This window comes from Lactuca serriola, chromosome 1 (assembly GCF_051521515.1).
Source record: "Lactuca serriola cultivar US96UC23 chromosome 1, Lser_US96UC23_V15, whole genome shotgun sequence".
NCBI classification, from domain to species: domain Eukaryota; kingdom Viridiplantae; phylum Streptophyta; class Magnoliopsida; order Asterales; family Asteraceae; genus Lactuca; species Lactuca serriola.
This window is the reverse complement of record NC_136408.1, coordinates 26,843,319-26,852,275: the sequence shown is the minus strand read 5'-3', so window position 1 is coordinate 26,852,275 and position 8,957 is coordinate 26,843,319.

The following is an 8,957-nucleotide window of genomic DNA, read 5'->3' as shown; positions in this document are numbered from 1 at the left end:
CTATGAAAATGGCCTATAAAAAGTTCATTTTCCATGGTGTAGAGATCCCTAATTGAGGATTGATCATCTCTCATTTTTTTTTACGCAGACGATGCTACTTTCATAGGCAGTTGGTCGCGCTTCAACATCAAGAACATAGCTCAAATTTTGTGGTGTTTCCAAATTGGTCTAGAGCTTAAAGTAAATTTCCAAAAATCTTAGCTTATCGGTATAGGAGTCGATGAGACTGAGATTAACAGAAGGGTTGCCTCCATAGGATGTGTGGTAGAGTCTCTTCCATTTTCGTACCTAGGAGTCGTAGTTGGAGAAAATATGTCATGCAAGAAATATTGAAAGCCAGTGATTGACAAATTTCTTTCAAAGTTATCAAGTTGGAAAGCAAGATATATCTCTTTCAGAAGTAGAGTGACATTATTGAATTCAGTTCTTGGAAGCCTCCCCACTTACTACTTTTCTTTATTTTTATCCCCAATGTATATCTTAGATGAATTGGAGAAAATTAGGAAAGGCTTCTTATGGGGAGGCGCGGATAGAGATAAGAGAAAGATACAATACATATCGTGAGATAAGGTGATTCTTTCTAAAGATGATCGTGGTTTGGGGATAAGTTCTCTAAAGGCCGAAAATATTGGTCTAATAATGAAATGGGTATGGCAGCTTCAAACAGAAAAGGAAGCATTATGGTGTAAAGTTATATTGAGGTGGCGAAACCTGGTGAGAAAACCGAGGGCATTTCTGGTAAAGAAAAATCTATTGAGTGTGTGGAAAAATATCTCCAAGGTCTTTGATCATACATGAAGACTTGGAATTTAATACGATGACTTATTCCAAATCCATACCGGATCTGGAAATAGTTCGTTGTCATGGAAAGATAAATGTATTGACTCCATCCAGCTACAGAACCGGTTCTCGACATTATACTCCCTGGAATCGCGAAGAACATTATTTGTTTATTAAAGGAAAGTAGGGGACAACTTACATTGGGCTTGGGGATCAACGATTACCTCTATTGAAGCTATGAATGAGTTACAAGAACTTTATATCATGTTAAGTAATTATAATTTCTAGCAGGAAAATGATATTTTCAGGTGTGCACTCAATTGTGATGGCGGTTTTACGGTAGAAGTAGTCAAGAAAATCATAGGCTTGAAGTTGACAGCTACAGATGAAGTGAAAATCAATTGGCACAAGATTGTGCCCTTGAAAGTCTTGTGTTTCATTTGGAGAGCTGTGGCGGGCAGGTGTAACATCCAGTTTTGGGATGTTTCTTTTTTTTAGGATTGTGGACAGTAATTCGATCAAGTGAAGGACATGGGCTTCAAGGAAATAGAGTTTAGACCCTATCAATGTTGATAATGTTGGTTAAGTGATCTAAACCCTTGATTTTTGTTTTGGATCCAACGGTGAAATGGGAAAAGTGATGCGTCAGACTTCTTACATAAATTTATGATTTTACTTCGGTATGTCTTCAGTCAAAAAGTAATTAGATAGGGTTATGGGGATCATCACTACCTTTCCGTTCATACAAAGATCGCTGAAAACGGAGTTGAAACAAATAAATTATGATTGTTTGAAGTTTGAGTGAAATTGTGTGAAGACCCATCGTCACGAGGCAACAAGAATTTTGTCACGATGTAAGAGACGTCATGAGGTGATAAGAAGGTTGTCACAAGGTGAAAACTGTGCAACATAAACCCACAAATTTTGTAGGGTTTTCAAAGTACTTAAATGTAAGGATTCATATTTTAGGGTATTTTCTTAGCCTCCATCATATCTAGAATCCCTTGGGAGAAACCTTAGCCTTAATCTTCAAGAATTGAGCTCCTCCCCTATCCTCTCTCCTCTTTTCGATGTTTTTATGCTATTTTGATGAAGCTTGAAGATCGAGAAGGTTCTTTTGGTTGCAAGGAATGATGTTTCAAATTTGGATCCATCAAATGCACTACATTTCTGGATTATTGTGGGTATAAAGTTCCAATCTTTCACTTTAGTTCTTTAGATCTCTTCATTTGCTCTTTTTTTTCACTTTTGGTCCATTTTATGAGTGATCTTGGACTTGAGTGGACTCCAACATATTTTGATCAGTTTAGAATGCTTCTTGGACCTTATGGACTAGGAAAGTTATGATATCTTTCCTTCTCTTTTAGCTATGCAAGTTATTTTGGTCCTTTAAGTCTTTTTGGTGTATTAGAGTTTAGATCTTGAAAGTTGTAAGTCCCTAAACTCGGATCTATCAAGGTACCAATGTAATAGTTTGATTAATGTGAAATCTTAATCAAAAAATGATACGAAACAATGTCATGAACACGTTTCAAATGAATGTACATAATTATATTGATTAATTGTCATGTACATTCAATTACTCTTCAGCCGTGAATAGACTCCAACTCACAAAAAACGCATTAGCCTCAAATGACTAAACACATACCATATTTATACTAAAACCGATAACCTAAAGCCCAAACATAAAAGGCCACCGAAAACACACTAAGCCCATTGAGAACCATATAATACATTCAAAACAAAGCATAAACCACAAAATATAGCCCAACAATCTCCCCCTTGGTTTATTGCTTTCTGTTCTCTTTAAGGCTTCTCCACGAGATGCACGTCAGTTTGGTCAAAAGCCCCTGCCCACAACTTCTTGTCAATTATTGTAGCCACCATACCGGTGAAGGCTTTCGCGGCAGCTTCAAACAATTAATTCTCAACAATTATTTGAAAGTTTGACAAAGTGTGGATATCACGTTCTACAGACTTCAACAAGTCTTTGGGATCAACAATACAATATTAGTTTTTCTTCAGCTTGATCACCACTGATGCAACAGCCTCATCATAAACCCAGAGTTGCATTGAATCTAAAGTGCCTTGTGGTAAATGTTTGGGATGTGGAATCCTTTTAGCTTGCTTTGTGGGCAGCCACATGGAATTCACCAGAGTTTTGTTTGTGCGAGGATCAATGACACCCTTGGCTTTCTTAGTAAACGATGAAGCAGTTTTTAAACCTTCAAAGTTATTTTTCACTTTAGTGTCAAGAAAATTCATAAAAGACCAGGCCACGATATCATTGGTTGGATCGTGGAAGGGTGCGTGGATGAGTTCAAAAAGATCAACTTTTGTCCAGGACAAGAAGTCAACTTTCTTATCATAATATTCAATTCTTCCACTTTTCCGCTTCACGACCCACATCCTTTTATCAGCATTATACCCCCACATGATGATGCCGGACCGATCCCCATATTTATCTGTGATTTTCTTCAAAGTTTCCCTGAAAAACATCTCAGGGTGATCACCTGGAGCATTTTGGTCTGGATGCTTCATCACCAACATCTTCCCTTTCAACTGCTCAACCCTTATTTTCTTCTCTCTTCTTTCTTGAGCAGAAGCAGGACCAAAGGATAAGAATGTATCAAGATTAGCATCCGGAGCAAGTCTTACAACTCTCTGTGAGAGGTTGGATCGGCAGCACCTGAACTAGAAGCATAAATCTTTTCTCCTCAGCGCTAAAAGGTTGAAATTCATCACCGAACTTTTGATGTAAGCGCTATTTCAGGTCAAATAATAGAGCAGTTAGACAACCAAGAGTTGCTTGAAGTTATGAAATCTTTTCATCTTTAATGGAGTTCTCCTTTTTAAGCACATTGATTCGAAGGTCCTGCTTTCCAATAATCAAATCCTTTTCAGCAGAGCTTTGTTCCAAATCAAACACTCTGTTCTGAAGTAGAGCGACATCCATAAATTCAGACTCAAGCAATTTGCTTTTTCCTTTAAAAATGTCCAGCTCGGGGGCTTCAAAAGAGCTTCCAGAAGCCTAAGTCCTTTACAAGGAAAAATTACTTCTTCAATAATAGGGATTCGAAAATCTTGATCCATAGGAGTGGACTCAGGTAACAGGCTTGAAATCTCTTGTATCATTGGAGAAGACTCAGTGAATGTGCTTTCAATGTTTTGAGCCATATGACTAGGCTCAATCAGTGTAGATCTATTTTGAACAGGGTCTGTGATTTGCACTCCCGGCCTTGGATTTCTTCTCTTACGCTTAATTGGGAGTAAAGCGTGGGTGGAGTCTTCTAGAACACTTCCAGATGGAGGTTCGGTGTCAACAGGAACTGTTTGGGGAGGCTTCCTTGCAGTTCGCTGAAGTTCTTCAATAAGAGCATCCATCTGTTTGGGTGTTAGTGAGGAAGATTGCACCATTGTATCCCTTTCCCTTCCAGTCACGCCCTGAGGAGTGACAACTACATCCTCTTCAAGAATTGAGGTACTTTTCTCAATAAAATTTTAAATCTCATTTTTTCTAAGAATTCCATTTCTTGATCCTCTTGATGTTCTTCATCATTAAATACTTCAATCTCTTCAAAGGCAAATTCAAATTTTGGTTTGGGTGCCACATGTTCCTCGGGAACCTCAACATTTATGGAACTACCAGCAGGAGTGTTTTTAACTTTAGCAAACTTTCCAAACTTTACTAACTCCTTCAAACATTGATAAACAACTTTGGCAGCCTTCCTTGATTGCTTCATGAGTTCATAGGTATTGGGACCCAAGGTTTTCATATCCAAAGTATCAGACGACCTCTCAATTTAGGGGTATTTCTCATTAAAGATCATTTGAAGGAACCTAGGGTACATCAAAAATAGATCCTTTTTCTTTCCCATAAGGTTTCTCTTCATCTCTTCAAAAACGAACTTTGAAAATTTGTAATCCCAGTCCATAGCCAGAGCAACAATGGTTGAGGTCACAGTCTGACTAATTTCATTAGAGCCCCCCTTTCTTCCAGAAATGCAAATTACAAAGCAGTGTGCTTGGAACCTCCAAGTAAGGTGGCAGTAACTTTTTGGTAGTGGGAGGATAGGTTCCCTCATAACACATCTTTTCAAGAACCTCCTTAACATGATCAATAAAGTACTCAATTGGAAATGTAGATGCATCACCAAATTCAAGTACCTCTCGGATAACTTGTTGAGAAACAATCACTTGTGTTCCTATCAACATCGATTCAACAGTACCAACTCTATCTACTCCCAACTTGTTGATCAAATCATTTTTCCAAAACTCAATAATCAGGTCTATGTGGATGATTGGATTAGCATGAAGCGCTTGAGAAATCCTGCAGTTGTTCTAACCCACCATCATGGATTTGAATTCTTTATGAGCAGTCGGTGGATCCATGAGATATCTAACAATGTTGTGAGAGTCTACGAATTTTAGTTGCTCTGCCATTTATCTGCAGCAAACTAGCCAAGTGAGAATTAATTTAAAATTAATTAAATTGAGTTTGAAACTTGATTTCAATTAAAGTCAAAGTTTTAGTCCTTTTCGGTTAAAGTCAAGATTTTAGTCGACTTCGGTCAAAAAGATCGATTTCGGTCAAGGCTCATCGATTTCGGTTAAAACACTTGTTGATCAGATGATTTCGGTCAATGCTAGTTAATAACCTACTTTTCGGTCAAGCCTTCATTTGATTTCAGTCGGATCCGGGTTGAACCGAAAACCCGAAATCCCATCGGAACCTGTTCCAAATCAGTTCTTCGAAAAACTTAAGAAATTCACTCGAAAACCTGCAAATCAATGACACCAGGTACACACAAAACAACATCAATGCCATTAACACGAACGAAAATCCAATAATTACCTGATTCACTAAACGATTTTGCAACAAAACAACAATTGAGTAGGTTATGTAGAAAAACTCAAAGAGAGAAAGGAGAAGGACGAAGATAATGATGGCTATTTGGGGTTTTTTGGTGGAAAACCCGAACTAGCCGAAAACTTAGTATAAATATGACCAAGAAAACCCAGATGGCCCACTTAACCCGATTTTGACCCAAAAGAAAAAATAACTCAAATTTTAATAAAAAAGATTTCATTCGATTTTACATTTCAAAAACCAAAACGAAAATAAAAATAAAATAAAATAAAATTTTAATATATTAAACACACATTTTTTAATTATATAATTGTTAATTTTTTTAGTTTTTTAATTTTTTTATTAATTCATTTATATTTTTTATTTTAATATTTCTCCTCCTAAATTTGTGCATAACAATTAGAATATGTACAAATTTAAATAAAAACAAAAATGTAATCCAAAACAAAACTTTTTGGGATCAAACGTTTTGGAGCAAATTAGTGAGGTTTATCAGCACACATGTTCATAAAAAGCTCTGGTTAATCATTGATATTGTGATCCAATTAAACACAAAGAACATTTTTCAATACAGATTATGAGTGACTATATATAGCTACTAGATTCTTAGATAGACCATTTTATCTGACGACGACCAGGGATGTTGTTGTCCACTTAATTTTAACCAGTAAAATCTACCAGTCACCCTTTAGTTAAGGGTGCAGTTTATGTTAGTACATTGAAACATGATCCCCACTTCATGGCATACCCTAGTAATCAAGGAAATTTCATCGGAATCCTTTACTTTAGGTGAGTAGATAATCATTGTGGAATGCGTATGCTGTGTCCCAGGTCGGATCTTCCGATCACGCAGAGGGGACAACATATGACTGACTTGGAGAGTAGGATATTTGTAGGAGACATCATATTAACTTAAAAGTAGTGAACATCATCTGAGTGCATATGTTGTGTCCTAAGTCGGATCTTCCGATCACACAGAGGGGACAACATATGGCTGACTAAGAAAGAAAGAATAACGATTTTAAACAGACCCAATTTATCAGAACCCCTTAGTCATCCCCTGTCAATACAAGAATTAAGGACACAATTCCATACGCCAATGAAGTGTGCAAGTGAGGGACACTTATCCGTATAATGTCCTGTCATTGCAAAAATTCCACACACCATTAACTGTTGACCACTTCTTGTTGGGTTTTGAGCATTCTAACACTTCCTAAGTGTACATGCAACCCTAATAAACCTTGGATCTATGTTTGTCTAAGATACATGCAAATAATTATTTTTCCAAGGTTCATATCCTAACTAGCATGGCATGGGGAACTTGAATCAAATAAAGCTAGTAGAAACACTTACCTTGTAGTTGTAGTTGATTCCTTGAAGTTTTAGAGCCCAGCACCAATAGTGTGGACGCCTCAAATGGAAATCACAAATCACCACAAACTTGGAACTTTGAGATAATAGTCACTACTATCTTGAAATCGGCCCTCACCTCAACAAGTGTCAACTAGTGTGATTTCAAGAACCAAAGCCTCCTTTATATAGTGTGATGGATTAGGGTTACTTCCATGTAAACCCTAATACCCATGTCTCTTCATTTCCATGAGATCCATGGGTTAAAGCTCCATGGAGTATCCATGGACTTTTCCCATGCAAGCCTAGCCCATTCCAAATAAGCACTAGCCCACACTATATAAATATAGAAGCCCATATTTAATTAGTAATATCTTTGATCTCTAAATTAATCCTAGATTAATTATAGATCACTACTAATTAAATAATATGATCTTATATTAATATATTAGAACTTATAATATATTAATAAATCATAACTTGTACTATTCTCAAATATTATCCATAAATTGTTCGGGTGAAGTGCAACCCAAATGGACCATGCCGGGTCGGGTCAAGTACATACCAAATATAGTTATGGACTTAGACACTATATCCAACAATCTCCCACTTGGATAAGTCTAGTAACTATATTTGCAAGTATAACTTCAGGAACCGATCAGCAATCGTAGCTCTTTAAACTCTGTTGAACTGGAACGCGCCATTTAGATAAGTGATTATATAATCCTCTGTTCTAGATATCAGCCGGACAAATACATGGAACATTGTCTTGCTTATTGTCCAGCATTTGTTTCCCGATTTCCGATTTGTTTGACATAGAACTCAACTGAACACATCAATTTAGTTCTGACCGGGCCCGGTACATAGGTCAAAACAAAATCATCGAGGGGCCCCGATATCAACTTCTAATCCAAGAAGGAACAGATAAACTTCGAATCATATGTTTGTTCTACCACTCATTGAATTACACACAAAAGCACGTTTTATAACATCGAGTTACCAATGCGTTTTCGTACAATCAATGCATAACCAACTCGTAAGTAACAAATCATATCTCTAGGTTTGAAGACTTATATGATATTATCATCTCACGATCACTCGAGATAAAATTCCATGAAGTGATTCCAGTGAGCGTGGGTTGAGTCCAATGCTCAGAACTTATGAGCACTCATGATTGTTGTAGCCATGTCCAACACCTTAGACCTCTGCAACCAATCATGACAGTCTTGATTCATACCTACTTCCGACATATGACCGACTGTGGAGGTTTGAATAATATGATATACCAAACATAAATATTCTGGAAGTCAAAACATGCAAAAGAAATATAGTAAACGATTGACAAGAGATAGCAACACTTTACTCATAAATAAAACACCTTTTATTCATCATCAAATGTCAATTACACTTTACAAATTTCATAATTTATCTAACTACTAAAACTTATATCATCCTTTAGCCCTATGCTCCGAGCATGCTGGAGATGCTTAACCCTACTCAGTCCCTTCATGAGGGGATCTGCTGGGTTCTCATCTGATGATACCCTCTTCGCCACGAGGATCCCTTCTTATATTCGACGTCTGATGAAGTGATATTTTCTGTCAATGTGTCTGGATCTCCCATGATCTCTTGGTTCCTTGGCTAAGGCAACCGCACTATTGCTGTCACAGAAAATCTCCATTGGCTCTTTTATAGCTGGTACAACTCCAAGGTCTCCGATGAAGTTCTTTAGCCATATAGCCTCCTTTGCTGCCTCGCTTGCCGCTATATACTCTGATTCACAAGTAGAATAAGCCACTGTCTCCTGCTTGGAACTCTTCCAAGTGATTGCTCCTCCGTTTAAGGTAAAGACCCAGCCCGAATGAGAGCGGAAATTATCCCTATCAGTCTGGAAGCTAGCATCACTATACCCTACAGCTCTCAAGTCATCACTCCCACCGAAGGTAAGGACCCAGTC